Source organism: Sus scrofa, chromosome 11 (assembly GCF_000003025.6).
Source record: "Sus scrofa isolate TJ Tabasco breed Duroc chromosome 11, Sscrofa11.1, whole genome shotgun sequence".
Classification (NCBI taxonomy): Eukaryota; Metazoa; Chordata; class Mammalia; order Artiodactyla; family Suidae; genus Sus; species Sus scrofa.
The window spans coordinates 8468614-8493206 of NC_010453.5; the positions used below are offsets into that span (position 1 = coordinate 8468614).

The window sequence follows — 24593 nt, forward strand, 5'->3', positions numbered from 1 at the left end:
TAATGTCTGTACATTGACTTGAAAAAACTCTTTTGACTGCCGTGTGGACCCTCCAAGCTCTTCAGCATCCGATCAGGCCACCAGCTTCCTGGATTCTCCCAAGAATGGATGTGCCTTTCTCTTTAGCTCTTAACATGTTTTTCCTTTATTTTATGCGTGGTTTATAGAGCTCTAGGGATTTTTTTCTTTAAAGTAAAAAAAAAAAAATACTATAAAGTGTTTCAACAAGAAAAGAATAAAAAAAAATGATATCAGATCTATGCTCCTGCCCTCAAAATAAAACAGATGCTAATCATTTAAGAAATTAAACCTTGCAGATTTGGCTAAATCTCCATCTCTGTCTCCTCGCCATTTCTCCCTCCAAAGAGATAACCACTGCTTCCTGCCTCCAGGGGACTGCTTTTCTGTCTCCACATGGGCCAGGCTGCCAGCTTCCTCAGGCTGCACTGCTCCCCAAGACTGTCTCCCAGGCCACCGTCATGTCACCTCATTCTCACTGGTTGTCAGGTCCTGGGGCATTTTGAGAACCCTTCTCTTTGACTTCCCTTTTGTCTTACACACTTAGCCACGTGTGTTAAAAATTGCGTCTTGTACTGTAGCCAGCACAGCTGAGTGATTTTACCAGGATGGTTTTCCGGTGATATTCTGCGCATCCCTGCAGGGAGCCGGAGTCCTGACCTCCTTTTCATGGACCAGGCATTTTCCTGCAATGACCGGTTCACGTCCTGTGTGAATGCTTTGGCGGGACGGTGGGTCATAGGTACCGTGTTTCGTATCAGTGTGTATTAGGACCTTCATCTGAAAGAGTGAGTCTCGCAGGCTTCTGTTTCTTTGGTTACCTTCTAACTGTAAGAGGCTGTGATTATTATGGGCTGTAACATGAGATGACAAATATTTAGAGCTTGGCAAGTTTGTTTGTTTTCTCACAGTAATATGAAGTCAATGTTAGCATGATACTGCATAAAATATTTTATAGCGATTGCATTATGAAAAGGAATTTCATTTCCTTAGCTAAGAATAGTTTCCAGAAGTGATCGCAGATATTTTCTTTAAAAAGCCATGTATGGTCAGGAAGTAGAATGACTTGTTCAATAACTGAAAATGTTGCTTTTAGCAAATTACCTCAAAAGTTTTGCATTCTTTTCCTTAACACTGGGTATTTTGCGTTCTTTTTCTTTTTCTTTTTTTTTTTTTTTTTTTTGCCATTTCTTTGGCTGTTCCCGCGGCATATGGAGGTCCACAGACTAGGGATCTAATCGGAGCTGTAGCCACTGGCCTATGCCAGAGCCACAGCAACGCAGGATCTGAGCCACATCTGCGACCTACACCACAGCTCACGGCAATGCTGGATCCTTAACCCACTGAGCAAGGCCAGGGATAGAACCTGCAACCTCAAGGTTCCTCATCGGATTCGTTAATAACTGAGCCACGATGGGAACTCCTTGTATTCTTTTTCTTAACTGTGATTTTTGCCCTCATCCACTCCTTAGTCAAGATGACTGCCAAGTTTTTAATTATAAAGTAACTTACTTCATAGGTTGAAAGAGAAGAATCCTGATTACTGGAAGGATAAAACTCAAAATCCTAGTTAAGTCAAGTTTTACCTGAGACATTGTGTTCCGACAGTCATTTTTCCTTCCAGAAAACCTGGCATAGGACTCTGTCCCCTGGGCCACGTTACACCTATGTTTTCCAGTGTCTTTATTGCTCTGCTTATAATCTGCATTTGTTCACTTAAAGGCCAGTCAACTTAAGATACTCAATGGGCTCTTAGCCAAACTGAGAAATGACATTGAATAATGTAAAATTCTTCCTGTTTATATGTGTCCTTGTGAGATTGGCTGGCATCCATCGAACCCAGCCCCGAGGCACAGCCCAGACTGTCAGCAGACGCTTCCCTGCCCCCACCCCAAGCCGGGGAGTTCCTTAAGGGGCCCTTTACCTGTATGGACCATCAGGAACCCTGGCGATGCCTCCAGCGACTCCCTATTCCTAACACAAGCTTTGCACTCAGTTTCAAACCATCACTGAAGCTTCTTTGTTTGAAGACTATAATGGGATAGCTGTATCCCCCATTATAAAAGGGTTTGAAATATAATTTATATCACGAGGAGGGGGGGAGATGACTGTAAGCTTAGGAAAACTGATTTTGATGGAAAATAAAGGGCGTGTTAAAGGGACAGTGAGCTGGGATAACCCTGGCGAATAATTCTAGGCGTTCTAAAGAAATCTGGAGGCAGAAGCCTGTCCCATCTGAGAGGCTGGGGGAAAGGCGAGCCCTCGAAGGTCCCTTGTCACACAGGAGTTGAAATTGGGGTTCTCTTTTGGAGTCCGGGGAAAGAATCGAAGGGACCTCCAGACCAGGTGGCAGGTCCTGGGGTCGTCTCAGAGCACCCCTGTGGATGCAGGGCAGGACACAGACCCTGGGGTCCCCCGCTTCCTGGGCCCGGAGCTCTGCCGGGGTTGCAGCGATGACCGGGAGGTCTTTCCCACCTCGGAAGAGCCTGCGGGCAGCAGATCCTTCCCAAATATGCAGATTTTAAGCATTTTCTTTAGTACAGGTGCACAGTGTGGCACACATCTGCCGTCCTGATTCAGAGATGCCCTCTCTTCCCCTCACGGACCCACGGGGGACTGAGCGACCTGCTCGGCTCTTCACCAGAAGAGCCACTTTGTTTCCTTGAGAGTCATTTCTCCGGGTCTTTACGTTAGTTCGGTGCTGACCTTAACTTTTTCACTCCTCTCATCTAGTTTAACCACCGGGGCATCTGTGACGGATATTTCCACCTTCCTCCCATGTCACTGACCGGCGTCTAAGTCCATTGACTTGTTCATGTATTCATTCAACAAACATTAATCATCTCCAGGGTCCCAAGCCCTACAAAGTCTGGGACTGGAGTTGCAAAGTGGCCAAGAACGCCTTCCATGGTCATCATCACAGCGTTGTGAACAGGACTCTGGGACAGGCCAGCACGGGGTCAATGGACCACACAGAAGGCAACTCTTTGCTGGGTTATATTCCTGAAACAGAAGGTCTCAAGGCTCCTGACCCTTCAATCCACTGTTAGCCAATAAATGATATTCCACTCTTTGAAGTCCTGTTCCCATATTATTGAACAGTTTCCTCCTACTTCATATTCTACTTGGTCATTGAAATATATATGGTCACTTACTTGTCCCCAGATAGTTTTGTCAGAAAATGGTATTTGCATGTATTCTTCTTTTCTCAAATGGATATCATGGAAAATCTTGAGGAGTCAACTCTGCTTGGAAACCACTCCCCAGAGTTGCTTTCTGAGGCGTTGTCGTTGCTGTTAAAGACAGAACAAAACTTAGAGACAAAAATGAACCAGTCAACCAATTATATTTAAAGTTTGTTCATTCCAATGTATTTATCTTCTTAATGGCCTCCTCCTGAGGTATCTGAATGCCTAATAGGTGCAGATAATCTGGAGATGTGAGGTTTGTTTAGAGTGTAGCTGAAGAATCAAGGACGTGAGCTTGTGAAGAAGAAAAGCAGAAAAATAAATCTGGATGAAGATGTAATGAAAGATGGCAATTAAATGCCCTGTTTTTCTGAAAAGAGCACAGCTTCTTTACCTACATAGTGTAACTGGGAAAAAGGGGGAGCACTTACATTTGAGAAAACCAGTAGCTGTGGATGAAAAGCAGTTATTGATAGTTAATGTATTTATTGATAAACACAGCATAGAATTCGATTCAAACAGCTTAACCCAGTCAAAGTGAGGAAGAATTTTAAGACAGCAAACACAATGCCTGTAATGAAAATCAGGCAGAAATGTGGGGCATATAAACTGAAGACCGCCGTAGAATCATGTGTTAAAAGGAGTGATGCAGGGCTAACTTTACATTAGAAGCTGGGTGGTGGCCTCAGCTATTCTTCCTTCCAACCTCAGAATGCCCCTCCATAATATGCCTGAAACATCTCTTGGATTGTTAAGTGGTTCTTTGACCTCTCCCGGAAATCTTCAGAGACTAGGAGTTCCCTACTTTGAAAATCAGTCTGTCGCATTAGTGGGCAGCTCTACTTGCTAGGACCCGTTCCTGGTAGCCTAACCACATGCACCCTCCTCTACCATCTGCCTGGTTCTGCGCTCTGAGGACACACGACATCAGTCCAGGCTTTGTTGTGATAGCCCTTTGTAAATACTTGAAGAAACCAGTTATGTTTCTTTTGAGTTTCTCACGGAACCTAAACATCCCTCAGTTTTCAAATCATGCTTTGTAGGAGTGTGTTTCCATACGTTTCAATATCCCAGGCCTCAGTTTATCAAGGTTCCTTTTTATTCGTCCAGCTCATGATTCTATTTCCTTTTGAAGGGTAGTCCTATCATGTTATTGTTTATTAAGTGAATTTAGTACTTTTTCCCCCAACCTTTCTGAGCTTTGGGCATATTGATTCTAGAGTTGTTGTTCGTTTGCTTAATTCGCAGACACTAATTAAACACCGTGCTATTTCAGGCACAGTGTTGGGCCCTAGAGACAAGAGATGAGTAAGAGGCTGGCTGGAGGACTTTATGATGTTCTAGAGGGAGTGACAGACACATAAAAAGAATTACAATATGAGGTATGATATATTGTGAACTCAGTGCTCTAAGATCATAGGAAAGAGAATGAACTGCCTGGAGGGGTGAGGGTGGGGAGCCCATAAAGATAATCTTCCCTACATTCATTCAACAAATAAATGTTTACTGAGAATCTATTATGTGTGAGGCACATAGACAGACACTTATTTGTTTGATTATGACTCCTCCAAGTATGGTATCAGGTCTGTATTTTCCTGGATTGTCTGTGAAAATTTAATGAGAGGTTTTGCAAACTTCCTTGTTATGTTTCCTTGATCTTTTAATCCACTAATATGAGAAGAGGTTAATATCATGAATCCCTATTGGTTCCTCATGATTCCCCATCTCTTTTCAAAGTACTGAAAAAACGTCTTGTTTGACAACATGCTCTTGGATTTGAACGTAAAAGTAAAATCCAGTTATAGCTTTGTAGTTCTGGCACTGCTTCTCCCCTTTCTTTGGAATTTACCCCTTCTTCCCTTCATTGTAATTGCTACAAGACTAATAAGAGCAGTTTCGTGATCACATCTTTTTCAGGATGCTCCTGGCTGATTTATTTGGAACGCAGAGTGGCTGGGTGCCCTCTTACCATATCGTACTTATACCAGGCTGCTATTTCCTCTAATTCAGGTTGCTATGCAAACGCAAAGTCTATTGATTAAGAACATAGATGGAAAATACATGTGAGGAATTCGGTACGCGGACCGCAGAATCCATCCCTCCTTCAGTCGGGATATTTATAAGTTTTGATCCAGATGCTGGCTTTGGATGTACCTGAAAACACATCTTCAGCTCAACAAATTGTTCCTTTGTGTTCATTCTGGGCTTTCTTCCGGAGAACACACAGATTTGGGCTGCTTTAGTGTTATTTCTTCATCAGTGTCTGCTTATCTGCTTCTGAAATTCTTGCTCCCCAGAGAGGTCACTTTGCAATTACATGAGTATCTTTATCTGTTTTTATTTTTCATTGATATCATTTCGGATGTGGGTTCAGAGTATTTTTTTTTAAGCTGTATTCCTTTTACACTCCCTGGCCAAAAAAAAAAAAAAAAAAAAAAAAAAGTTGTCCTCTTTTCTTTGCTATAGTAAAAAAGGATAAAAAGAAAGACTATAGAACAGCTTTAGGCAAATTGCTGGGGAAAACATTACAAGGTTAATGTGAAAAGGAATAAGCAATGGTCTAGGCACAGCGCTTGGTCGCAGCTAGTCTATACATGACCAAGAGGTGCAGGAGTAGCTTCCTATCTAAAAGCTGCTTGTTTTTTTTCCTTTGGTGCCTAACTGATTTTTTGAATATACATTTTAATATAATACATATTTATGTGATATAAAACATAAGTATAAAAACTCTACAGTGAGGAGTTCCCGTCGTGGTGCATCGGAAATGAAACCGACCAGGAACCATGAAGTTGTAGGTTCGATCCCTGGCCTTGCTCAGCAGGTCAAGGATCTAGCATTGCCATGAGCTGTGGTGTAGGTCGCAGACGCGGCTTGGATCCTGTGTTGCTGTGACTGTGGCACAGGCCAGCATTTGTAGCTCTGATTCCCTCCAGCCTGTGAACCTACATGTGCTGCAGGTGTGGCCTTAAAAAGCAAAACAAAGCAAAACAAAACAAAAAAACTCCTTGATGGTTAATGATGTTGAACCTCCTTTCATGTGCTTATTTGCTACCTAAGTATCCTTTTTTCAAAAAATTGTCATTATAATTGATTTACACTGTTCTGTCCATTTCTGCTGTACAGCAAGGTGACCCAGTTATACATATATATACATTATTTTTCTCACATTATCCTCCATCATGTTCCATCACAAGTGATTGGATATAGTTCCCTGTGCAGGATCTCATTGCTTATCCACACCAAGTGCAATAGTTTGTATCAACTAACCCCAAACTCCCAGTCCATCCCACTCCCTCCTGTACACCTGTCAAAAAGGCTAAAGTTAAAAACAGTGAAAACACCAAATGCTGAAGAGGATGTAAAGAAACTAGATTTCTCCCATGTTTCTGGTAGGAGTGTAACATAACGCAGCTTCTCTGGAAGGGTTTGCTGTTCCTTATAAAACTAAACATGAAACAAATACATGACCCAGCCATTGCTCTTTTGGGTATTTATCCCAGAGAAATACAACTTGTGCTCGCATTAAAAATAAATAAATAAAAAATACAGGGAAAGTGCTCCCTCTTTTCTCTGAACCCCATCATCCATCCCGTTCCCACTCTTCCTTTCCCTCTCAGGTTACCATAATTCTTGTTTTATTTATTCATATGTTAAGTAAATATGAATATAGATAACTTTACCTCTCTCTTATGCAAAAGGTAGCATATTATAAAAATGGCTTTGCACCTCGGCTTTTTACTCTTAAATACCTTCGAGAGTTTTCCATATCAGTACCTAGAGGAGAGCCTTGCTGTTTCCTAAAGATACACGTATTCTGTTGATACATGTGCTGTTATTTACCTACCTACTACCCTACTGATGGACATTTACGTGGTTTCCAACATTTTGTTATGACAAACAGCGCTGCAGTGAGTAACCTGATATATATATATATATCAGTCCAAATATAATCCAGTATATCTGCAAAACCAATTTCCAAAATTGGAATTACAGATACTTACAATTTGCATAGAAGTTGGCAGTAACATGGATGTGCCAATAATGTGACACTACCTCTTTTCCCGTCATCTCACCAACAAATGCAGTTAATTCATTATTCAAGCTTATTATAAACACATTTATAGCCAAGATGAATTTTTTAACTTTACCTGATGCCCGCAGCTGTGACGTTGCTTCGTACCCTTGCAGGAAGCACACCACCACTTAATTCGTTTCCCCTAATTGCAGAGCATCAGGTGCCCCCTCATCACACTCTAGGCTTCAGCGTCATTTCCCTAAACGTCAGGACTTAGCTCCTCAACCATCTACCTGCTCCTCTGAATCTTCTGAGGTCACTTTCTCTCTCTCCCCCTACACACATGAGCACGCTCCCACTGCCATTATTTAAAATACGTAAGCAAGAACACTCGGCCTTGGCCCCATTGCCCCAAAGCATCCGTGTTCGGGGTTTGGTTTACGGATAGACCTGAGTCTGCTGGTGTGAAGAGGTCTGATTCAGAGGCTCTGTAGAAAATGGTGCTCTGATGTAAGATAATGTCTGTTAATTCTTCCTCTTCTCCTATAAATAATAACCAGTCATCTCTGATCCTGGCCTATTCTTTGTCACCATGCATCCCTAAACTAGAGTCCTAGAAGAGCCGTCTTACAATCCCAGTACCGTCTATCTCCTTGCCTGCGAGGCAGACTCCCATCATCTTATTGTCTCAAAGGCAACAAGGTGCAAAGGGAACCCTCCTCCATCTCCACTGGTTTATCTCCTGACACCCTCTCTCAGCTGGTGACCTCACTGTCCACCGAGGCGCCCACTAGCCCTCAGGGTGTAGTCCTCGACTCATCTCTCTCCCTCGCCCCAGTCTAGGCAATGCCTTGCCGTGACTTCATAACTGTTCCTTGATTCTGCACCCCCACTACTGCTGACCTACTTCAGGTGGGCTTCATGTGTTACCTGATGTGTTGCAACAGTCTCTTAACTCATCTCTCTGCCTCCGTCGTTGCCCCCCTTACTCCATCAGTCAGTAGCTGAGTTCCTGATGCAAAAATCTCATCTTCCTAAAACCCCTTTCTACACATCTACCACCAATGGGATGAAAGCTAAACCCCCTCACTCTTGGCCAAGAGCCTCTTATGCTCTGACCCCTCTCCCTCTCATGTCTCCTTTTGCCATTTCTTGCCCCCTAATTTTCTTTTTCTTTTTCTTTTTTTTGTCTTTTGTCTTTGTATGTGTGTGTCTTTTTAGGGTCGCACTGGAGACACATAGAGGTTCCCAGGCTAGGGGTCCAGTCAGAGCTGCAGCTGCCGGCCTACACCACAGCCACAGCAGTGCGGAATCCGAGCTGCATCTGCAACCTGCACCACAGCTCACAGCAACACTGGATCCTTAACCCACTGAGCAAGGCCAGGGATGGAACCCGCAACCTCATGGATGCTAGTCAGGTTTGCTTCCACTGAGCCACAACAGGAACTCCTCTCACCCCCTAATTTTTATTCTAGTGACTCTAGTTGACGTCAGTTCCCTTCGTGTTCTATGTCCTGTCTCCTGTCAGTGTCTGTAAAAGCTTTCATTGGTTGAAAGTTTATAACATGCCAAGTCCTGAGCCATGGAAATCATATGCATTGCCCTGGCTGGATTACCGTTGAATCCCTGCACGCAGTTGGCTCCTAGTCCTTCTTCCAGACTTAGCTCGTCCAGGGCGTGTTGACAAAGACCAGCACACCACCCAGCCCCATCCCTGCCCCACCTGGGCTGATGCTGATGCAACCTCCTCCCTCTCCTCCCAGGAGGAGGAGTCCCCTGTCTGTGGCTGCCTGTGTCACTGCACTGTCCACATGACCCAAATCACACGTGCATTTTCAGTTTTCTAATAGTCATAGTAAAAAAGGAAAAGGAAGCAGGCAAGTTGATTTTAATAATATTTTCTATTTAACATATGTCCCGTATGTTATCATTTTAACATGTAATCAGTGTAAAAATTGCCCTTGAGATATTTTACATTGTTGTTTGGTACTAAGGCTTTGAAAGCTGGTGTGTGTTTTACATAGCCCATCTCAAGTACTCGATGGCCACATGGGACCAGTGGCTACCATATTGGATGGTACAGGTCTGGTCTGTGACTCAGTGAGGACACTAATCGTGTCTTGTGTCCCCGACACAAAGCCCAGGGCATGGCATGTAGCAAGTAATCTGTGCGTGGAAGTGGGAGAGTAGAAAGGAGCCGTCTACAAAGCACCACGCATATATCACAAGGGTCATGTTTATGAAGGCATTTGTCTCTCTTGCATTTCCTTGCATTCAAACTTTCCCTGTTGTGCAAGGGACATGCTGGTAAGGGTTAGGTTTGTTGCAGCAGACAACCAAGTGAAAGAAGGAATTCTCATTTAACTTTCGCGCATCTAAAACCAAGTTTGTTTGCTTTTTTAATAAAGAAACGGGACTTTAATATACTTTTAGCTCTCATTGACCTAAAATTAAAATTTAGATCTTACGGACTATCAGATATACTAAAATCCGCTTGTACTTCAATACGTCCAAGAAATACCTGCCTGTCCTCAGTGAAAATAAAAGGAATGTACTATATCTAACTATGTGTATAATGTATTTAGGATGTAATACGAAATTAACGAAAGAAATATCACTGCACGTGGTGGCCAGATGATGTTAATGAACCCGACGCCTGGTTATGAAGTGTTTTGGATGGAAGGTCTCGTGCTACAGGATCGGGAACGAAGTTCATAATTTAAAAGTCACGAATAGGAGTTCCCGTCGTGGCGCAGTGGTTAACAAATCCGACTAGGAACCATGAGGTTGCGGGTTCGGTCCCTGCCCTTGCTCAGTGGGTTAACGATCCGGCGTTGCGGTGAGCTGTGGTGTAGGTTGCAGACGCGGCTCAGATCCCGCGTTGCTGTGGCGCTGGCGTAGGCTGGTGGCTACAGCTCCGATTCAACCCCTAGCCTGGGAACCTCCATATGCCGCGGGAGCGGCCCAAGAAATAGCAACAACAACAACAAAAAGACAAAAGACAAAAAAAATAAAAATAAAAATAAATTAAAAAAAATAAAAAAATAAAAGTCACGAATAACAGGATGCACTAAGCATTTTCTAGATGTTTGGCCATCTCCATCGGAGGTCCTTTAACGTGTGGATTCTTTGTCTACCTTTGACCCATTCAGAATGTTCTAAGGCTCTGAAGAAAACGTCCTCAGATAATACACATAGGAGAACGCCAGGGAGGAAGGGGAGGGTACAATGGTTGCTGAGTAAAGACAAAGGGCTGAGTTGTTGCTCTTTGGGTTACAAGAAAAGATCAGTAAGCCCAGGTAAGATGCACGTGGTAAAAGAGGGCACCTGAACAAACAGGTATTGAATTTAGAGAATGCCTTTAAGACTCTTCTGGGCTCTGTTCCCAGGGCAGACCCAGAGTTACCTGCCCTGCCAGCTACCTGCTAATCTCTCCCTTGGAAGGGAACGTTTTCTCCACGGCTCTGTGAGGTGCCTGTTGAAAGCTCCAAGTCTGATTTTTTTTTTCCTTCTTCTACATGCTTAATTGGAAATGTGCTAAGTGTGGCGTAATTATATCAAGTACTTTTTGATGGTGGAATGAATCAGTAGTCCCTGAAACGAAAATGGTCCTTGAGAAGGAAAGACTTCGTGGGCTTTTCAGTGTACCCACAACTGAGAAAGGCTCCAGGCTGCTGCTTCCGGGCAGGGGTGGGGTGGGGGGTGGGAATGCAAATTCAAGGTGAACTAGAAGGCGTAATGGGAGATGCCATCTGTGAAATAAGAAACTGAACCCCTTATGTAAAGAACTGGTTTTCTCTTAGCCTTCTAATCAGAAATGTGAAAAAGAGGCGCTTGGTGTAATGTAGCCTCTGGAATAAGCCACTGAGGCTTCTTTGGCCTCGCCGGGTGATCTTATTATTTCATGTTTAAGGAGCATATAAAATTTGCTGAAGGCTGCAGCCTCCGTTTTTGACCCCAGGCGTTTAAGGAAATGTCAGCTTTCGATGTACTTGGACTTGCCAACTTCACACACTCGGTACCTACTGGGTTAGCAAGTTAGGGTTACCAACTTGATTAAGTAACCAAGTTAGCAGCGTCCCATCTCCCCCGCGATGCCCCCTCCTCTAATGAAGTTCCGACTCTCCCACTCAAATTCCATGTCCTCCGTCTCCTCTCCTCACCAGACTGCCCTCAAGAAATGACCCGAAACTTGTACATAAAACTAGCAGAACAGAGCCTCTTCCAAGGCTTGACCAGTTGTATGTGTGTCCATTTCTAACGGGAGGCGGCGTCCTGCTGTGGCTCTTTTCGTAGCCTGAGCCAGAGAAATGAGCGCCCAAGGAAGGGTTAAGATTTATCAAGAGCAATTGGCTGCCCTTTTTCAAAACTAAAGACAGGGTGTTTTTTTGAGGGGTGGGGATTCCTAAAGGCTGGGCCTGCTTCCTGATGAGCTGTCAAAAAGGGATGGAATTAATTTGGGGGTTTGTGTGAAAGGTGGGAGGGAGTCGGTGGGAAGTGGCCTTGCTGGTCCCCTTGGGCAGGAAGGGGACAGAGCTGCAGGTTCTGGGAGAGGCGGTACCCAAGTGTGCTTGGACGCATCCTGGGAACGGCATCATAGAGTGGGGCTTGGGCTCCCTGGAGCTTTGACCTTGGGAGTCCGAGCAGGGGGCCCTGAGGTCAGCTTCCGGCACAGGGACAGGCACACCTGTGGAGAACTTCTCTTCAAAATACAACCCCACCCCCCATTCGAGGCAGAAAGCGGAGCAGGTGAGACTCCACCTCCACGTGGAGGAGCAACGTCCAACCGTGAAAAAGCTCTGAGCCCAGAAGTGCATGCCGGCTGGGGTGGAAAAGGACTTACTGGGAACTGTTCTCTTTGAAGTGGTTCATTTTATACGTGTGAGTTTCACCTCGCTTGAAAAGAAAGAAGCCTTAGCGGGTAAGGACTTAACCCTGCTCAGGTGGGGAAGTGGACATCTGCAGACCTTGTTGGAGCGGTCAGAGCCACCAGGGGCTCTCGAAGGATCCCAGGGAAGGGAGGAACACCAGAAACCCATAAATAACCGGAGCAGGAGCTGGTGCCAGCTCCGATGTAACTGGAGAAAATCAGGACGTGTGATTACTGCTTGACTATCAAGCGGTGAGGAGCCATGTGCGTCTAACATCCTGTAAAAATTACCAATGGTTCTCCATTGACCCCAGAAATACAAAAATCGAAACCGGTCGTCACGGCGTTCCAGCCTCCACACGAGGCTCCACATCTCTGCTTGGAGTTTCACTCCCTGCCGTCTTCCAGCCTCCCCATTCCATCACCCATCTGCGATGTGACTTCCGCTTCGATCTCTCCCTGCCTCTGTTCTGTGGCGACAGTGGGTAGATAACAGTTTGGGATTTTGAATGGCTTCCATGTGTGAGGAATAGCTTTGGACTCTGATTTCCAGCAGACCTGTTATCCATCTGTCTCCTTCCTGTTTCCCCATTTCTCCCCCACCTGCTAACCTCCCAACTGAGCATCTTCCTGCACCACATAAATCGTTGATATCTCAGTTAAAAAAAAAATTCATTTTGCATCTTATCAAACAATTAAGTACCTTGTCATTTCTCCACCTGATATAGTCATACGTTCACCCAACAAATACTCAACAACGACATCGGGTGCTCTGCTTGGTCTTAGGAATCGAAAGATGCCTGGGTCATAGTTCCAAAAAAGGCCTGCAATTCTGAAAGAAAGGAAGTGGACTAGTTTCCCAAGAAGAAAGGCTCACCTTCAGTCGTGAAGGTTATTTGATTTTATGGATGCTAATTTATAGTTCTTCTGGAAGCTTCCAGAATACAAGGGATTGAAAGATGTTTTAAAGACTTTTTTGTATCTGCCATATTAATACAACATTTGTTTTCTTAAAATATTGAACAGTTAGGAGTTCTTCTCTGGCACGATAGAATCAGCCCAGTCTCTGCAGCACCGGGACCAGGGTTCGGTCCCCGGCCTGGCACAGTGGGTTAAGGATCTGGCATTGCTACAGCTGTGGGTAGGTCACAACTGTGGCTCAGATCTGATCCTTGGCCTGGGAACTCCATTTGCCATGGGTCAGCCAAAAAGAAAAAAGGAAAAACAATTGAGCAATTAAGAGCAAGCCCTTATCATCCATGGCGGTAACTTGCCTTTTTAGTAAAAACTGTAACTGAAAGGCCATATGCGCTGACACAGGGTCTCTCAAAGTCCCCCTTTCCAGTCCACTGCATCTTTGATTGTGAAGCATGAAAAGCCTGAAACAGCATGTCCTGGGGGAGAGAATTTAGCCAGCATAGCTCACTAAACAACATAGGGGTCAAACCTTGAGAACATCTGGGTATAGGCATCTGAAGATGATGCTTTTTTCTCATCCAAGGTTGGTACCAAAAGAGAGGACAATACGTTGATGTGCATCCAACTAGAACAAAGACTGTAAGAAAAACAAAGACCAGAGTTTTTATTTTCCCAAGAGATTGAATCTAGATGGGCAACAATGATGGCATCCTCAAGAACAGAGACACCCCCTGGGGAGGAGCTGAATGCACTTCGAATTCATATCTCCAGCCATACACGAATATGCTTCTCTTGGCTGGAGTATTTTAATTTTAATAGCTATTTATCTTTCTTTTTTCTTTCTTTCTTTCTTTTTTTTTTTTTGTCTTTTGTCTTTTGAGGGCCGCACCTGCAGCATAGGGAGGTCCCCAGGCTAGAGGTCCAGCCTATGCCAGACCCACAGCAATGCCAGATCCGAGCCGCAACAGCGACCTACATCACAGCTCATGGCAACGCCGGATCCTCAACCCACCGAGCGAGGCCAGGGATCAAACCTGCCACCTCATGGTTCCTAATCGGATTCATTTCTGCTGCGCCACAATGGGAACTCCAATAGATATTTATCTTGAAAAAGAGGCAAAATAAAATGTATCCGTTTAAATTCTGTGATTTCTGTGATATGGTTTTAATTCATTTCCCATGAGTTTTAATCTTTTCTAGAGTGATGTTTCATATGCTTGTCATGAGAGGGAAATACTTTCTTTTAAGTTCATTACCTGGACAATGGTACAGAGATGATGTGAAAACTTACCTGATGGGATGAAGCACATTCTGGAGTGTATATCACCCTCTTTCCATCCGTAACATTTTGTTTGTGATGTAATTCAACTATTTATACTGATTTTCCCAGCACCTAGAGTTCATGGGTTAGAATGTTTAGCTCTGACCAAAAAAATAAAAGTTTCCACATGTTATATTATTCAGCTAAAAGTTCTGCCCTTGAATTTTCTGCATCTGGGTTATGTTTTATGCATGAATGGTTCATCCATTACTTTTAGAATATTTGGGATATGATTGGTTATATTAAATACATCTACCACTGGAACACGCACACGTTGCAGAAGATAATATTTAGGAATAACATCTTCTATTTGTAGAGCACGTTAGGCATGCGTAAGTAGCTTGATATTTAATTACCAAGCTAAACATAATACTATTATCCCCAATTTGCCAATGAAAAAACTGAGTCTGAGTGGTTAAGTCATTAATTAAGAAGCACACCTATAAATAGCAGGGCTGAGTTCAAATCAAATTGTTTTGACTCTAAGTCCAGTATTGATTCTGTTTTTTGTTTTTTTTTTTTTTCTCATTAAAAATGATTGCTTTTCCTGTTTCTCTGAGGCAGTATGGCTCTGGAATCAGGGGACCTGAATTTGAATCCCAGTCCCACCAATCAGTAAACATGTGACCTCAACGAAGTACTTGACCTCCCCAAACCTCAGACCCTAAGACCGTAACGTCCAGATGATGATCAGCCTACCTCTGGGGATTGTACAGATCGAATCAGATCATGCTTGTAAAGCTCAAGCGTGCAGTAACCACTCAATGAATGTCTTAGATATTTTAATTTTCATTCTTAGCATAGTTTTTTGGGAAATGTTTTAAGAGTTGATGTGAGATTTCAACTCTTTTAACCTTCGAGGGTCAGAATGTTTGTCTGGCCCAAGTCTTCAACCTTTTTCTTCTTTTCCCACCTCTAATACTCTTTGGCAAAGATGTCCAACCACACCTGAGGACCCAAACTCAGTATTTCTGTTTGGTGTTCTCTTACTGCACCTAGCAATGATCCACACCAGGAGTCAGTCCTCCTTTGCCATTTGTTTCAAGTATGAATTTCCCCCTGCTTATAGTTCAATTTAACTGACACAATTGACACAGCTGGGGGACAGTCTCAAGCAATAGGTCAAAAAATGTCAGTCTGAGTCTTGTGGAACTAAGAATTTCTTATTCTGTCCTACTGGTCTTTTAAGCCCTTTCATATTTTCTGTCTCTTCTTCTGTCTGTGCTGTGTTCTGGAAAATGTCTTCAGATCCATCTTCCAGTTCACTAAGTCTTTCTTCCAGCTTTGTTAAACTGTTAAATCTGTCCATTTCTAACTTCAATTATTATATTTTTTTATTTCTAGAAGTTTGTTTCTTGCCTATTTGGATATCCTTTAATATTTCCCTGAACATATTTTCAACCTTGTCTTTTACTTATTTAAAGATAATAGATATGGTTATTTTGGAGTCTGTATCCACTAATTCTATTATGTGAAATCCTTGAAGGTCTATTTTTGCTGTCTGTCGTCTCTACTAGTTGTTTCTTATGATGCCTTATTTCCGTGGGTATGTAGCTAGTTAGCTTTTTACTATAAGCTACTTATTTTCCTTGGAATTTTATGTGTGATAGTTCTTTGAACCCAAGACAAAAATGCATTCCTTCAGGAATTCCCATTGTGGCTCAGTCGTAAACAAACTCAACTAGCATCCATGAGGATGCGGGGTCAATCCCTGGCCTTGTTCAGTGGGTTAAGGATCCAGCATTGCTGTGAGTTGTGGTGTAGGTTACAGACGTGGCTTGGATCCTACATTGCTGTGGCTGTGGCAGGCTAACAGCTGCAGCTCCAATGGATCCCTAACCTGGGAACTTCTGTATGCCGCACGGGAGGCCCTAAAAAGCAAAAAAAAAAAAAAAAAAAAAAAGCATTCCTTTAGAGAGGTTTAGCATCTCTTTCTATCAGAACATTACCTGAGGACCCTACCCATCAAAGATAAATCAGGTTTTTGGCCTGAAATACTTTGAACTACTTAAGTATTATGACTTTAAGCTCCAGACTAACATAAGGACTGGTTCGTGAGCCAACATTTTCAGCAGTGATTATTTTCCTCTCTACTTACTGCCTAAATTTGAAAATATACTATTTGTTTGGCATTCATTCCCCTATGTATGGAGGAGTGGGTATCATTTTCCATTCATTTATACTGAAGGGGTAGCCCTTTGCGGTCTCAACTTTATGCTGGAGAACTCAGACGGCCTCCCTTCTAGGGGAAATCACTGGATTTTTTTATCTGCATTCTGTGTGGTCATGAGGATCAAAACTAAAGTTCCTGCAGTGGAGCAAGTGCCCTCAGAGAAAGAACATCGGCTGCCTACTTCCCTGACCTCCGAGTTCCTTTACTTTGGTTCTAGGTCCAAGGATTTAAATATTTTATCCAGAAAGTGTAAGTTGTTTCCAGTCCATGTATCTCTTCTCCGTGTTGCCCAAAGCAGGAGTCCCTCCCCATATTTTTACCAGTTCCATCTTTGTGTCAAATTTGGTACAAATTTGGTAAAATTGACAGCTGGTAGAAAAAAAAAAAAAAAACTTGATCCAATAAAAACTACAAAACAATAGTTAAGCAATCAACTCAGTTTTCCCTTTTAGATGATTGTACTGTTTATGCTTCTGAGCTCATGCTGCGGTCACTACATGGTAACTGCCTAACAGGGATGGCAGCCACTCTGGCCCTTGCTCAGAGGGCAGCCTCAGGCTGGTCCATGCAGGCTCACACTGTTCCAGCCACTGTCGCCCTGGAAGACCTACAGGGCCATCAGCCTCTGGCTTGGTAGGGTCCAGAGCTGCTAAGTATCAAAGTGAGAGCTGCCCACCCTCGAAGGGCAGGCAGACAATGGGGAGGGGCAGGAAAGTTAAAAGTAGCCCCTTTGGGTTACGGTGGAGACGATCCAGAGAAGTTCAAAGAGCAAAGGGCTAAATCGACCAGCAGGTGTTTTCCCCAGAAAGCAACAAGGAAGCTAGATCTGGGTTAATTAGGCTTCTCTGCAGTACTTGAGGCTCTGGGTAGAAGATCTTTTCACCTTCGCCCTGCTGCCCCCAACGACCACCCCCGAGCCCTCCACCTGCAGCTTTCACCCTCAGCCCCTGCTCCCCCTCTGCTCTTCTCTAGCCTGATATCCTTCACCAAGCAAAAAAATCTCTCCATGTAAATAGGCATCCAAATATTTCTCTGTAGAGCAGTTTTCATAGCCTTCTGAGCAAGACAAAGGCATATTTGTAGTTGTGCGCTAAGGCAATAGCTTCGAGATTTTAAAAAATTTTCCTGAACCAGTTAAATACTTAGAAAATTAAAAGTACTTGCAAAGGGAGTTCCCATCATGGTTCAGTGGTTAACAAATCCGACTAAGAACCATGAGGTTGCGGGTTTGATCCCTGGCCTCTCTCAGTGGGTTAAGGATCCGGCGTTGCCATGAGCTGTGGTGTAGGTTGCAGACGCGGCTCGGATCCCGCGTTGCTGTGGCTCTGGCGTAGGCCAGTGGCTACAGCTCCAATTCGACCCCTAGCCTGGGAACCTCCATATGCTGCAGGTGCAGCCCAAGAAAATACAAAAAAAGACAAAAAAAAAAAAAGTACTTGCAAAGAATATTTACTTTTTCATTTTCTAAGTAAGAATATATATATTTTTGATAACTGCAAACTAGTTCCTGCTATTGTATCAATTTGCTGCATAAGAAACCTCCCCAAATGCAAAGGCTCAAAACAGGGCATATTTATTTTGGTCATACTTCTGAGGCTCTTGCTGTCGGAGCCTGCTCACTGGGGGCTGGACAGTCCCTGACATGCTCATTCACGTGCCTGGGTCTCCCCGGATGGCCAGCTAGGATGGAGAAAGCCCTTTCTTCACTTGGTCTCTAAGCGCAGGGGGCCAGCCCAGGCTCTTTCATGTGTGGTCCAAGGGTTTTCTGCTGTAAGAGAGGAAGCCGCAGCTCACAAGTGCCGTTGCCGAAGCCAGGCACACGGGCGAGCTCAGATACACGGGGTGGAGAAAGGGAGTCCTCCTCTTGCCAGAAGAGCTGGCGGGTCACACTGCAAAGGGACAGCCCAGCAGGAGAGAATTGTGACCATTCACTCATGCTGCCGTCTCTCACTTCAATGATTATCATTTCATAGAAAATCAGTATAGAAGATTCTCAAATGTAAAATATTCAGCTTTATGGAAAAAAATCAGCACACTGTCCTTTCTTCTTCTTCTCCTTCTTCCCGATGCCATGGACTGCTGAAGACTTTATCCCTGTCCCATCATCCTAGAGAACAGGGTTGAGAACTAGATGTCACGAAGCTGAGTCTGGCGGCATCGCCTAGGATGCGAGAGAAGGGTGGGGAACCCAGAGAGAGGGAAGCTGGATAGTCATCCAGATAAAAGATAATGAGCATCTGAGAATGGATGTATGGACACGTATAGCTGATTCACTTTGTTCTACAGCCGGGATGATCATAACATCGTAAATCAACTATACGCCAATAAAACTTGAAAAAAATGAAAAAAAAAAGATCATGAGAGAGCTTTTAGTGGCCACTGAAATAGTGGAGAAGCAGGGAATTATGATCAGTAGCTCAGAGCAGCATTTAGTACCAGGGTAGGCTAGACTCTGTGTGTGTGTGTGTGTGTGTGTACATGTTTAAAGAACCAAGGAAGTCCTAATTCTGAGGCTTCCACTTTGGGATAATCCAAAAATTTGATAACCATCTGTATTCGTTTTCTGTTGTTGAATAGCAAGTTGCCACTAACTTAGCAACTTAAGACAACACCCACTTATTATCTCCCGGTTTCCTTGGCGAAGGAGTCAGGCGTGGGTCCAAGCTTGATCTCTGCTCAAGGCTCCATAGCCAAAATCAAGGTTTTGACTGAGCTGGACCCTGGCCTGGCAGCTGTAGGGATGGATCTATTTTCAGGGTCATTCAGGTTGTGGGTGGTACCCAGGTCCTTGCCCCTGTAGGACTGAGGACCCCGTTTCCTTGTTGGCTGTGACCTGGGGCCCCTTCCGTCTTCAAGCCATCATGGCGCATGGGGACCTCAGGTGGATCCAGTCTTCTGTCCTCTTCTTCAGCCACCAGCTAAAGAAAGCCCTCTGCTTTGACAGGCTCATGTGATCAGATCCGGGGCCCTTGAATAATCTCCCTGTTTTAAGGTCATTTCCTGCCATGTGACATAATGTTGCATATGTAACATGATCCTGGAAGTGATAGCCCATCAAATTCATGGGTTCTGGGCATCAGAGCAGGACAGCTTTGGAGGACAGTTTTAGAAATTCTGCTTACCCCATCATCTCTTAGGAAAAGAAAGAGATACAATTAAGGAGATTTTTTTTTTTTCATGGAGACATAGCTTTATTGGGAAATCACCATCACCTTGCAGAATTACTCTTAGACACATATGACATTAAGAATTAAAAAATGCCTTACAGAAAGAGCTGAGGTTTATGGAATGACTGGCCAACAGGGACCTGCCGTATAGCACAGAAAACTCTACCCAGGATTCTGTGACAATCTCTGTGGGAAAAGAATCTGAGAGAATGGATGTGTGTACATGTGTCACTGTGTCACTGTCACATGGCAGAAATGATCCCAACCTTGTGAGTCAGCGCCAATAAAACTGTAAAAAATGAAAACAATTAAAAATAGAATATATATCAACAGTTAAAAAAGCAAGAGCTGGAATGAGCACAGATTCATAGGTTTGGATGTTGAAATGAACTTCCACTACCTACAAGCCGGCTGAGCTGAGGCAGGTCGATGGCATCCAAGAAGCATCCTTTCTCCGGGGTGGTGGGGTTTTTGTTACTTGCTGCCACTAGGTGTCACTTTTACAGCCCAGGAGGAGAGAAGCTCCCAAGGGCTGTTTCCTTTGTCTCGGCTGCTGTGGACAGATCTGTGCAAGCCCCCTGCTGTAGAGCCCAGAATTGGCGCTCCCTGTACCCGGTGGGATTCAGAAGCTTGGACAGACCTTGAGGAACCCAGCTCTTCTGAAGGCGTGAGCCACACATTCGCTTGGGGAAGGGGTTTATCATCAGGGCAGTAGGGGTTGGGGTGGGGTGAGGAGAGGGGCTGGGATCCCTTTGTCATGCCTTGAGCCTCCTTCAACCAAGACCCCCTGGCCCGGCTCCTTTGGGCCAGGAGGTGGCGTGTTTTCTCACGATGCCAGCCTCAGCCGCATGGCTTGGCACCATCAAGGCAGGCATGGATGCGGCAGGCCACAGCAGAAAGGCAAGTGCTGACGTTCCGAGTCCCGGGTGGAAGTGGTGGGGCTCTTTGTTCCAAAGGCCCATGTGCAGCTTAGCCCTCGGGGCCTGGACCCGGTTCACGGTTCTTCTTCCCTGGGTCAAGTATGTGAACTTCAGTTACGAACTGAGAGCCCCCAGGTTTCTAGGTCAGGAAGCTGACATGGCGGGGGCAGAGCCCCTGTAGACATGAGCCCAGGCCTCTGAACTGGTGCTCAGTGTCTGTTGTGGTGAAATGAGCTACCATGTGGGGGGATGCATGTTCGCATAAGCTTTTTTTTAGTTCTAGACCCCAATTACCGAACTTTTCTAGCAGGAACTGCGTGTGTCTTTGCAAACCGGTGCCGCCGGGGAAAACACAGACTTCACAAGGGAAACAGTATATGTTATTAATTCATACAGCCTCTGTCCAGAGATCACTGATGTTTCAGCAGCTTAATGGCATATGGAAAGCTTCAGTTAAAAATAAAACAGATGAAAAATGTAGGAGAATTATAAATGAAATGATTTTTTTTTCTTACTATGTATTATGAGAAAGTCAGTCTTGAGAATTATCCCGTGAGGCTGAAGTCTGCAGCCTTTTAAGACTCTCAAAAGGGCCTTAGAACATGAAGAAACAACAGGAAAGCAAATTAGTTGTGTTTGTTTAAAACACATTTACTGGAGTTCCCATCGTGGCGCAGTGGAAATGAATCTGACTAGGAACCATGAGGTTTCGGGTTCGATCCTCGGCCTCGCTCAGTGGGTTCAGGATCTTGCATTGCTGTGGCTGTGGCATAGGCTGGCAGCTGTAACTCCAATTTGACCCCTAGCCTGGGAATCTCTACATGCTGCAGGTACGGCCCTAAAAAGCAAAAACAAACAAACAAAAAATTTCCTAAGCAGACAAGGCAATAGCTAAATCCAGTAGCTAAGGAATTCAGAAGATACAAAGGTATTGCAGACTTGCCCAGCAGTCTAAGGGGAGCTGGGATCTGCAAACACCCCATGGGCCCCAGGCGCTTCCCTCAGCAGCCCTGTCCCCTGGCAGGGATGTCTTTCTTAGTCAAGGACCTGTTCCCTTGCCAGTGAGTCTTGGCTTATGTCTAGAACATAAATTCACGAAGTGATTCAAACCCTGTGATCTGTGCAGATGCCCTGTCTTTTTTTAACATCGTTTATAATCAGATCCTTTTTCCTGTTTCAGCTCTGCTGTGACATTCTGAGTAGGTTCATTTTTTTATATTAGAAGTATGCTTGGGAGTTCCCTGATGGCCTAGTGGTTAAGGATCCGGTTTTGTCAGTACTGTGGTTCTGGTCACTGTTGTTGCACAGGTTTGATCCCTGGCCTGGGACCTTCCAGATGCTTCAGGCGGGACCAAAAAAGAAAAAGACTATTTGGTGATGAGAGAGCTTTGCTAATGCTGGCCAAAGCAGTCATGGTGATGGATGGCATTTTCAGGCTGCTGCTGTGTATTCATATAATCCTCATAATGAGCCTTTGAGATAGAGATTGTTATCAGCATCTCACTCTGTAGAAAACTGGGACACAGGACGGTGTGGTAATTTCCCCAGTGACATGGCTGGGGTGTGATGGCAGGATTCTCAGGGGGCCCAGAGGACTCCAGGCTTCCTCTAGGGACTCTGACCACCCTGCTTTTCAGGAAGCATGTGCTCCCCTGAGTTTGTGCCTGGAGCCCCCAGGTCCCCACTGACAGTATGACAGGATCCCTGACCTGGGAACTTCCACATGCTGCGTGTACAGCCCCCAAAAAAGCCTTACAGTTAAACGCGCTTTTAAAAATCCAGATTGTATTTTACTTCCCGACAGATATTTGGTGAGTTTTGTGCTTCCTCTGTGAAAGGGTGAGGGGGTGGGGAGCTCACCATTGAAAAAAAAAGCGATAGGGCGCGTTCTTGCTTATCTCTACAAGTGCATTTAATTGAGACTCTCTGCTCCCAAGGCTGTGCGGACAGCCTCATTCAGCCTCGTAGACGAGAGCATTTTGAATGAATTCTTAATCATGAGAATGAATTATTTTAAGAGCAGAGGCCAAGAGGAAATATGCTTCCTGGCCTCAATGATTACCTTATTTGTCCAGGACAAAAACTCTCCCCTGGAGGTCATTTTTTTTCTCCCAGAACACTCTAGAATGTGAGTTATCTGGCTGAGTTAGAACACAGGAAATCAAATCTCGTCTCTTGCACATTAGTGAGTGTCACGGCAGGGCGGGGACGGTGACCACCCTGCAGAGATTTAGCTGCTGAGTGACCCCACCTGGCAGCCACCCAAGGAATCAAGGTTGGCTTCGGAAATGGACAGCAGGCCAGGACGGCCTCAATCTTAGAAGCAGCCCAGATCTGTGCCATAAAAAGATTAAAAAATGATAATTAGTTAGGACAGGTCACCTCTTAAACTCAGTCAAACCTTTAATAAAAATAAAAAAAAAAAAGAGAGAGAGAGAGAGAGAGAAGGAGAGAGAAGAGTTCCCATCGTGGTTCAGCAGAAATGAATCTGACTAGTATCCATGAGGACGCAGGTTCGATCCCTAGCCTTGCTCAGTAGGTTCAGGATCTGGCGTTGCTGTGAGCTGTGGTTTAGTTGCTGACGCAGCTCAGATCTGGCATTGCTCTGGCTGTGGCGAAGGTTCCCTAGCCTGGGGACCTTCGTATGCTGTGGGTGCGGCCCTAAAAAGACAGAAAGAAAAAAGAGGAAAAAAAAAAAAGAGAGAAAAGAAAAAGTCAAAGTTGTTGTTGTCTCTCCAAAATGAGAAATCATCTTCTTGAAAAATAGGGTTAGGTTTGTGCACAATGTGCATATTTAGCTGGTGACGTCCTCAAACAGTTTTTGTGAGTTAGCATTTTCCTTTTTTCCCCCCATAATTTTATGACCTGTAACATCTTTGTTCAGATTATTAATGTGTCAGATTTTGTAGCCAAAGCAAGGTGATTTTAGTTAGCCTTAGAAAAGCGCCATGACGCTCGGTGTGGCTCTGTTCCTGTTGCACCGTCCTATGCGCCCGTCATGTCTTAATCTAAAATTCCAAAATCAGGTACCTCAGAATATTCAACATGCAGGTCATTTATTTAAAACAAAGAGTTTCTTCTTCTGAATGCTTAGGATCGCATATTTATGGAAATAGACTTGCAGAACTGCCCCAAAGGGATCTATATTTGAGTTATTTACTGAATATCTATAAATATGACTTTAGTTTTGATAGAGATATAAAATCAATCAGATCAGTGATAACGTCTGTGGGGATATTCCCCATCTTGCCTTTCTCTCTCAATGAGTCGGTCTCTTCCTTGTTTCCTGTCCCCTCGTTTCATCCTGCATCACCCTGGTCAACCCAACTTCCTGGTGGCTCGCTGGCAGGTGTACCTTGGGGATGAGATGAAATATGCATACCTTCTCTGTGGAATTCAGGCTACTTACTGTCAGGGCACTCCTGGTGGGGAAGACACTGCATGGAATATTTGCTCTGTTGCAAGCATGTGAGGGCAGGGATTTATTTCATACGTCTCTGGGTTCCTGTTTTTTAATAGTGTGTCTTGATGGTTGAAATTATTTTATTTTCCGACTTTCTGACTTTCCTCTTGAATGAAATTTTATATACCTTTTAGGTGGCCTATACTGGCTTGTTCAACATAGCAGTTTATGGCAAAAACGTTCTCTCTTCCTATAGGTCTGCCTTTCTTCTCTTTTCCAAATCCACACCCATGCCACTGACTGCAGGAAGAAGGCCAAGATCCAATGGAATCCGCTAAAAGTGCCCACGATGCAGAAGCATAGCTGACTATAGGGAGCCCTGTCATGGCCTGCAAAGATAAAAGGGGAAAATGCAAAAGAAAAACAAAAGAATTTAACCCTTAATATTAAGAATTTGGTCTTTAAATTTCTTTTGGAGCCTAGAACTAGTGCGTCTCAATCTATTAGGTCACCTCCCCCTTTTATCGCAAATACTTTGTCACATCTCCTTTATTCCCCAAATGATGCCTTGGGTATTAAAATTTTCAAAATTGATGACTG

General features: G+C 44.3%; 1 long non-coding RNA gene across 1 annotated transcript in view; it reads left to right on the forward strand.

The window, feature by feature from the left end:
• The window catches only part of LOC110255743, a 131421-nt gene extending 125385 nt beyond the window's left edge, over window positions 1-6036 (forward strand). The window contains exon 3 of the long non-coding RNA XR_002336485.1: window positions 2752-6036. This is a non-coding gene — a long non-coding RNA (uncharacterized LOC110255743). The remainder of the gene's footprint in view (window positions 1-2751) is intronic.